Source organism: Lacerta agilis, chromosome 7 (assembly GCF_009819535.1).
Source record: "Lacerta agilis isolate rLacAgi1 chromosome 7, rLacAgi1.pri, whole genome shotgun sequence".
Taxonomy (NCBI): domain Eukaryota; kingdom Metazoa; phylum Chordata; class Lepidosauria; order Squamata; family Lacertidae; genus Lacerta; species Lacerta agilis.
Genome location: NC_046318.1, coordinates 46,458,284 through 46,466,355, shown reverse-complemented (window position 1 = coordinate 46,466,355; position 8,072 = coordinate 46,458,284). Strand labels below are relative to the sequence as shown.

Genomic DNA, 8,072 nt, shown 5'->3' with positions numbered 1-8,072 from the left:
ATAAATCTTGAGGGAAAATACATACCATATTTTCCGGCATATAAGCCGACTGGGCGTATAAGACGACCCCCAACTTTTCCAGTTAAAATATAGAGTTTGAGATATACTCGACCACGGATTCTCCACCTGGCATATAAGACGACCCCCGACTTTTGAGAAGATTTTCCTGGATTAAAAAGTAGTCTTATATGCCAGAATATACAGTACCTGCTGTCTCGTGGGACAACTTTGGGAGAAGATATGGCTAAGGAGCAAACTTTACACAAAGCCAAAGTGGAGCCCCTAAGATGGTTAGATGGCATCTTGTACGCCTCCTTCCAGCAACTCCTGCAACCAAGCTGGTGCCAAATATATTGCTATTCTTTCTTTTGGATCACACCAGCGAAGCCAGGGTGGGTTGGGGAGGTGTTCTCGTCTGGGTAGCACAAGACTTTCATACATGCTGCCCAGGCTTGTGCCCCAGAGAGGTCACTTCAGTGCTATTAATGCAGCAAAAACAATGTGGGAGGCAGCAGTTACAAGTTGCTGGCTTCTGCAGCCACAGCAGATGCTGTGATTCTCCAGTGGTTTGACTTTCACCCCCGGAGGCGCACTCCACTGTTTCTCGAGATAGACACATGCCAACAAAAGAACCTTTCCCAAGCAGTGAAAGGTTCTAGAGGTGTAGCATTTCCCCAGGTTTCCTTTGAATGGAAGAGTCTCAGAAGACCTCCAGTGGATTGGAATATTTGAAAATATTTACAGTGTACAAGTTGAATATAAGTGGAGACAGACAGACTATTGAAACACTCCAGCAAAGCAAATCCCATACAAAAGAATAGAATTAGCTTAATGAAAATGACTCACACAATGCAACATATGCAATGATTATATGCATAACTGAATTACTGGGGTTTCTGAATATTATTTTATCTAAAGATGGCAGTTCTGGTAAACAGAATGAGCCAAACTAGTCCACCAAGAATTGGCTTGCTAGGGGTAATTTATGAAAAAGAAAGCTACTGAAAGAACCGTAAGTGCAAATTAATTTAGAGCAAAGGCATTCAAATGCAGAACTAGACTCATTTGAAGCACGATTCTCTCCCATTCCTTCTTCTCCTGTACTGTAAATGTGGGATGACAGGTTCTCAAAGACCCAAATTTGCAAATAAGTATACCAAGTTTTCTCATGTCATTTGTATATCACAAAAATAGCACAATAAATTATTCTTGTTTATAAAACCCAATAAAATAGAATAATAATATAAAAAGACCCAAATTTGCACATCTAAAGAAAACCTTTCTTAGAAAAGCTGACCTAAACTGTATACTACCTGGCTAACGGGAAGAAAAAGAAATATTATCAGCTGCAGAAGAAGGTGGCCTCTCTTTTTTAAAATCACAGGATTGTAGTACCACTTTCAGTATTCATACTAATCATCTATATTAGAGTTTCAGAGCAAAAGCCAGTATTAACTTATATCACATGTGCTCTTGGCCTTGCTCTGTTGAGCCAGTTCAAAGAAACATTCAATCAGATTCCATCACATTTCAAGTTTAAAGACACAATTGGATTTTGGCTTCAAAATTTGACATCAGATAGCAAACTGTTGATTTTCAAATGACAGTTTTGGCAAGACGTCATTTTAAAATTAAAATTACTTTTGACTTGACAGGCAGCTATGAAAGATACAACTAAGGGCAATTTCATTTTATGCTTGACCAACTTTCCCATAACCTTCTCCTGAGTTTCAGGAGTGTTGCTATGGAGATGACACCTTGTGACATCACAGTTGCATCATAATAAGCAGGATGGTGCTCACTAGCTGGCTTTAGCACAACTTCATTGAAAGCAGTGAGGCCAGTGTCCAAGACCTGGAGAAGAGTGATGATCTGGGGCATCAGAGGCCAGGGAGATGCTAACCAAGAGGCTATGCATATAACAGATACTGAAATAAGACAAACAATCTTTGATCCATGGAAATGACAAGACAGCAACTTTCAGGCATGAATGAACTGAGCAGAACTTAAATCAAAAGCACATGGTAAGAGGCTTGATCTTCCTTCATCTTTGTCTTTGATGCCAAATGCATGTAACAGTGTGGCTTGCTTTAACCAAACAAGAATCATAGAACTGTAGAATTGCAAGGGACCCCAAGGGTGAACTGGTTCAACCTCCTGCAATTTAGGAATCACAGCTAAAGTATTCCTGACAGATGGTTATCCAACCTCTATTTAAAATTCTCCAGTGAAGGTGAGTCCACCATCTTCTGAGGTACTCGATTCCACTGCCAAACAGCTCTTCCTGTCAAAAAGTTCTTTCTGGTGTTTAGTGGGGATCTCCTTTCTTGTAATTTGAATCCATCGGTTAGGGTCCCACCCTCTGGAGCAGCAGAAATCAGCCCTTTAGGTACTTGAATATGGTTATCATATCCAGGCTAAATAGACCCAACTCCCTCAATCATTCCTTGTAAGGCTTAGTTTTCAGACCGTAGATCATCTGGGTCATCCTCCTCTACCCATGTTCCAGCTTGTTGATATACTCCTTCAACTGCTGTGCCCAGAACCAGACACTGTATTCCAGGTGGGGCCTGACGAAGGCAGAATAGAGCAGTACCATTACTTCCCTTGATTTGAGTACTATGGTTCTGTTTACTCACTTTAAGCTTGTGATCTACTGAGACCCTTAGATAGTTTTTATATGTACTGCTGTCAAGCCAGATGTCCCCCATGCTATATTATCTGTTGCAAACATGACCTGCACATATATATATTTGAAGTGAGCAACTTGTCTTTAGACTTCTATCACATGAACAAACATGGAAGATTGTGGACATGTGGGACTAGTTCTGTGGTATTATTGCCGTTAATAAGTTCTGCTTAAATGTGTAAAAGGTGAAACTGTCCTTGGAAAATCATGATACAGACTTGAAATTGTCACTTTTTAAGAGCTTTTCAGTACATTTGCAACAGATCTGGGATTTGAGGTTCAGCTAAAACCAGATCAAATTTCTGTGTGTAATGTAGGAGGAAGGGGGGGAATTCTGCCAAGAGGCTACTTCCTTTGAGGGTCTGCCTGCTGGCAATGGGTGGGGCCAGAGCCAAAAGTAGGTCAGTTCACCTCTTTTCTCTCTGACACCCTCTTGTCTTTCTATCTCTTGCTCCCAGCAAGAGCAAGCTGTCAGCAGAGGAGCAGATTACTCTTGGCAGAGGTCCTCATCTGCTCCTGATGCTAGGACTGTGTTCTGCCAAAACTATAGCCCATTTTAGAAGCCCCAGAGGAACATTGCAACTGCTAACAACCAGCGCCCTCTCCTTTCATTTCAATTTTTTGCAGGCCTTGCTGTCAGCCATGCTGATATTCTCTGATGGCTAGCTTTTACACCTGCCAGTGATGGGGTGTGTGTGTGTGTGTGTGTGTGTGTGTGTGTGTGTTTTGCTGTATATCTTAAACATATAGCAGAGTGGAACTGACGTTTCCTTCTGAAACACCACACATTTCAATCAACCATGAGAATACAAACCTCCAAGAAAAGTTTCAGATTTGACCTCCTCAGTGCTGAAAGGCCAATTTTCTTTGATTGTCCAATTTCCATCCTTCCTACAGAGTTTCTCTCACAATTAGAAGTAGAGCTTCCTTCCTCCTAAAATGAAATGCCCATGCTCAAATGCCTGAAGTGAAAATGACAGCCTAAGTCTGCCAAGCCGCTCAACTGAGAGCAGACACATTGCATGCCATTCCTGAAGCTGACAGTTGTACATCTCTTTTGTAGCTAGGGTGGCAGAAGCAGGGTATGCAACATTTACATAGAAAAGTGATTTTGGTCACAGTGCCAAATATCATTTTAGCTGTGTAAATTGTGCACTGGAAGCACTGCCTCTTTACCTCACATTTTCTTCCCTAGATATTTCAAAAGGAGCACTTTTGCATATTTTTTCTTAGAGCTCTGCAAAACATAATATGCACTGGATCTTATGTACTTTGATGGTAAATATATATTGGACTGCTTGCTGCTCTGTGCAGAACTCAGAGACATGCCCTTTTATCTGTGGAACAGGTCACATTTGTTGTCTGTGCAGTCCAGGGCATGCATACACATTGCCCAGGCTTGCATCCCGGGGAGGACACTTTGGTGTTGCTAACACAGCATTTCAGCTTAGCCCCTTGAGGCACACTCCATTGTCTCTTGAGACAGACAGATGCCATCAACAAGGTCAAGTGGTGTGCCTGTAAGAAAGCTAAATCCTCAGTAGTGTATAATTAATGTCACAGAACTAGAAAAAGCAGGAAGCAGAAAGGATCTCATGGGTCATCATACCTAACTCCCCAATCCCTGGAACCAGGAATCATTGTCAGAGGATACCCAAGCTCATCTCCAGTGATAGGGGGCATTGTACATACACCCAGAATTATAGTTTCCTACACCAAGGACTTAATTCATGGATTAAATGCTTGTTTAACCTGCTCTTAGACAACTCATTGCAAACGAAAACAGTTCCTAAAATATAACTCTCCAGACTTTATATTTTGCATGTCTGAATACTCTAGTTGCCTCACAAACAAATGTCTGTTTTGTGGGGAATCTTCCAGAAAAGGGCCTTTTTTCCATTCCAATGCCCATCAGGTGGAATGGTCTCTGTACTGAGATTAGGCTGGCAACCCAGGTGAAGTGTTTCCACCATAAAATTAAAATGGATCCGTTTACCTAGGCTTTCTAAAATCTGCTAGTGCTGGTTCCTATTGCTTTTGCTTTTGGTTACTGTGATATTATTACTAAGATTTGTTGAAATATGCTGTGTGGGAACCTCTTTGGTATTTTCTGGAAAATTCAGAGTGGTATAAGAGTGCTTTTAATACGAAATAATAAATACATGCAATAAATCAATTCCCCTCTTGGAAAATCCATATGTCATTGGGTTTATTTATACACATTCACAATCTCTTTACGTGATTTCAGGTTTTAAAAGTGGTCTTTCTTTCTTTTTTTAATTAACACTTTTTTATTTTAAAAAAAAACATTCACACAATTCACACATCCAACACATCCAACAAATATTACTACAATATTACAAAATTAATGAAAGCTTCAAAAAACAAAAACACAAAACAAAGAAAAAACAAAAAACAAAACAACACAAAATAAAACAATACACAATACATTGAAGGAGACAGAAAAAGATTGTTCAAATACAAATACAAAAACAGACAATACACAAAAAATCTTATACAATCCTAACACTTTTTCTCTAACATCTTAGGGTGACTTCCCCCAATCCCTCCCTTCTGAATTTCATTTCCAATCTTCATTGGCAATTTCATAGATTAACAAATCATCCATTATTATTTACTTAAAACATTTTAATTTTATATTTAGAAAAAGATTGTTCCAATTTGCATGAGCATATTTGTTTTGTAACTAACGTCATGGATTTGAAATCTCCCAATGCCAAATACCAAAAATCTGGACCTTCACAATCTGTTGTCAAGAGTGAGCCAGCAGTAAATCACATGGAGTAGGTAAAATTAACTCTTTATTAGAAAAAATAGGATCTGCAAAGGAGTGCCAGACCTAATGAAGTATTGCCCTTATAGGCAGTTATAGAGATTGAAGGTCCCCAACTTCGCACAACTGCATAAGTGCCCTCCTCTCCTAGGGTTTTCCCAAGCAATCTGAGACTGCGCCTGTGTGCCTGTCTCTGCTCCTCCAGCTTCATGCGTCTCAGGGTCCTTGGAGACCAGGGAGGAGAGGAACTTGTTGCAGCAGGAGGGGGAGACACCCCATGCTTCCTCACCAGCCTAACTCATATCTACTTCTTGGCCACCCTCATCCCACTCTCTTGCTTCTGCTTCTGGACTTCTCTCTGCCACAGACTCTCCTTTCCCACCAAACCTTGTTACCTCTTCAGCTTCCAACACCCCTCTGACAACTCATCATAATCCCACCACCAGTCCCCGGGCTCTGAGCCTTCTTCCCTTGGGGGTTCCCCAGCTGGTTCCTCCCACCATTTCCTCTGCATCCAACCAGTCTATGACATCTGTTGATGGACTGCAAATTGCTTTGGGGGCATCTGGCTTTAAATTTGTGGTGCTAGATTCATAGTCTTTGCTGGATTTCAGATTCTGATGAATAACTATCATTACACTGAGCTAAAACAGGCCACCCAAATAGCAGTGGCTGAATATATTCAGGAGACAGCAGTTGTATCATGCGGGGATTCTTTGCTGGAGCTTCCCGCGTGTAGGTCTACGCCACCTACACACGGGATTCCAGTTGCCTGGGATCTGCGGCCAGCACCTCACATGCGTTTCCGCACGGGCGCCGGCCAAGCCTGCGAACGGAACGGCCGATAATTCCGGAGCATAAACTCGCACCGTGCCGCTGTCCGCCAGGCTAAATCTGAAGGTGTGTGAGTAGTTCGGATGAAAATGCCTCGTGAAAGTATCTACAAACACTTGTGACCTCCTGAGTTACTCTAAAGTTACATACCCAAGCAAATAATGGCTAAATAGACCCCAAAAATTAAATTAAGATGAAATAAAGACAGACAACATTACTTCTTTGAATGGCTTTGGCTGACCCACATAGGCTTTTACACTTCCCTATACCTATCACTATTCTAAGCTTTTCCTAAGCTAACAGACCCTGCACCGCCAAATCTTCCGCAATGCTAAGGCTAACTAAATCTGTACCGCCAAATCTTCCGCAATCTAAGCCTATGCTAAAACTAAAGCTATCTAAACCTTTACCGCCAAATCTTCCGCAAGCTAAGACCTAACTACCTCCTGCACGCGCTTCCAACCCATCCAACCCACTCCCCAAAAACCCCGCTAGCTAAACGACTGATAAATTCTAACTATCCGCCCAAGACGGGGAGCCGCAGCCTTTTATTGACAACCAAGTGCAACGTCATGATCGATATATTTACCAATAGGAACGCTGTTGCTGCCCCCAAAAAAGGCGGGAAGCAGAATAAACGATCATTGACAAATTCAAACCTCTGGAACTAAAAGTTTAGGCGGAGGGATCTCAGTGGCAAGATGCCTACTGAGCCCTGCTTTCGCTTTTGCATGGAAGGATACATAAAATAGTGCATAAATAACATTAACTTAAACAAATAATCGCGGGTTCAAAGGAACCCACGAAGTGTATTCCCACAGTATCACATTAGTACATCCAAAGATTGTGCAAGCAGCAACAGTATACATAATGAATATCTGCATCAAATGTTGAAATCAAATTTCTCTTGCTGGAATTAATGACATTTTCTTTAATTGGTGTGGTAAAAACATTCTGGTATGTTTAAGTAGCATATGTCACAAAATTATCTTCTACTCTTATCAGCTACTTCTCCATGGTAAAGGTAAAGTTCCCCTGGACTGTTAAGTCCAATCAAAGGCAACTATGGGATTGCGATGCTCATCTCTCTTTTCAGACCAAGGGAGCTGGTGTTTGTCCACAGACAGCTTTCCGGGTCATGTGGCCAGCATGACTAAACTGCTTCTGGCGCAATGGGACACAGTGACGGAAACCAGAGTACATGGAAATGCTGTTTACCTTCCCACCACAGCGGTACCTATTTATCTACTTGCACTGTTTTTGAACTGCTAGGTTGGCAGTAGCTGGGACAGAGCAACGGGAGCTCACTCCGTTACGGGGATTTGAACCACCAGCCTTCTGATCGGCAAGCCCAAGAAGCTCAGTGGTTTAGACCACAGCACCAACTGCGTCTCCCAAAGGTAGGGCTCGTCTGGGATTTGAACCCGAGACCTCTCGCACCCTAAGTGAGAATCATACCTCTAGACCAACGAGCCATGCAGCTCATCCAGCATAGGAACTGGGCTGGGATTGGGGAGCTGTAGCCAAATACACTTTATTGTGCTCCATTTCTTCTTAGCTGGTGAGTGTCCCCCTTGAGAACAATTATCTGGCAGAGTGCAGAGCAGCCTTTAGGCTGTTATAAACATTTATAGAGACAGTAAAGAGCCAGGTATGGCACTCTAACTGTTCCAGTGCTGTTGCAAATTATATCAGCATATAATTTGGGTTTGTATTTAATAAAGTTTTTCAGTGACACATATAGATTTCTATCTC

General features: G+C 41.8%; 1 non-coding gene across 1 annotated transcript; it reads right to left on the bottom strand.

Moving 5' to 3' along the window:
• Positions 1-7,720: 7,720 nt before the first annotated feature.
• TRNAP-AGG lies at positions 7,721-7,792 on the bottom strand. The gene has a single exon. It is a non-coding gene; the product is annotated as a tRNA-Pro (tRNA).
• Positions 7,793-8,072: the final 280 nt, after the last annotated feature.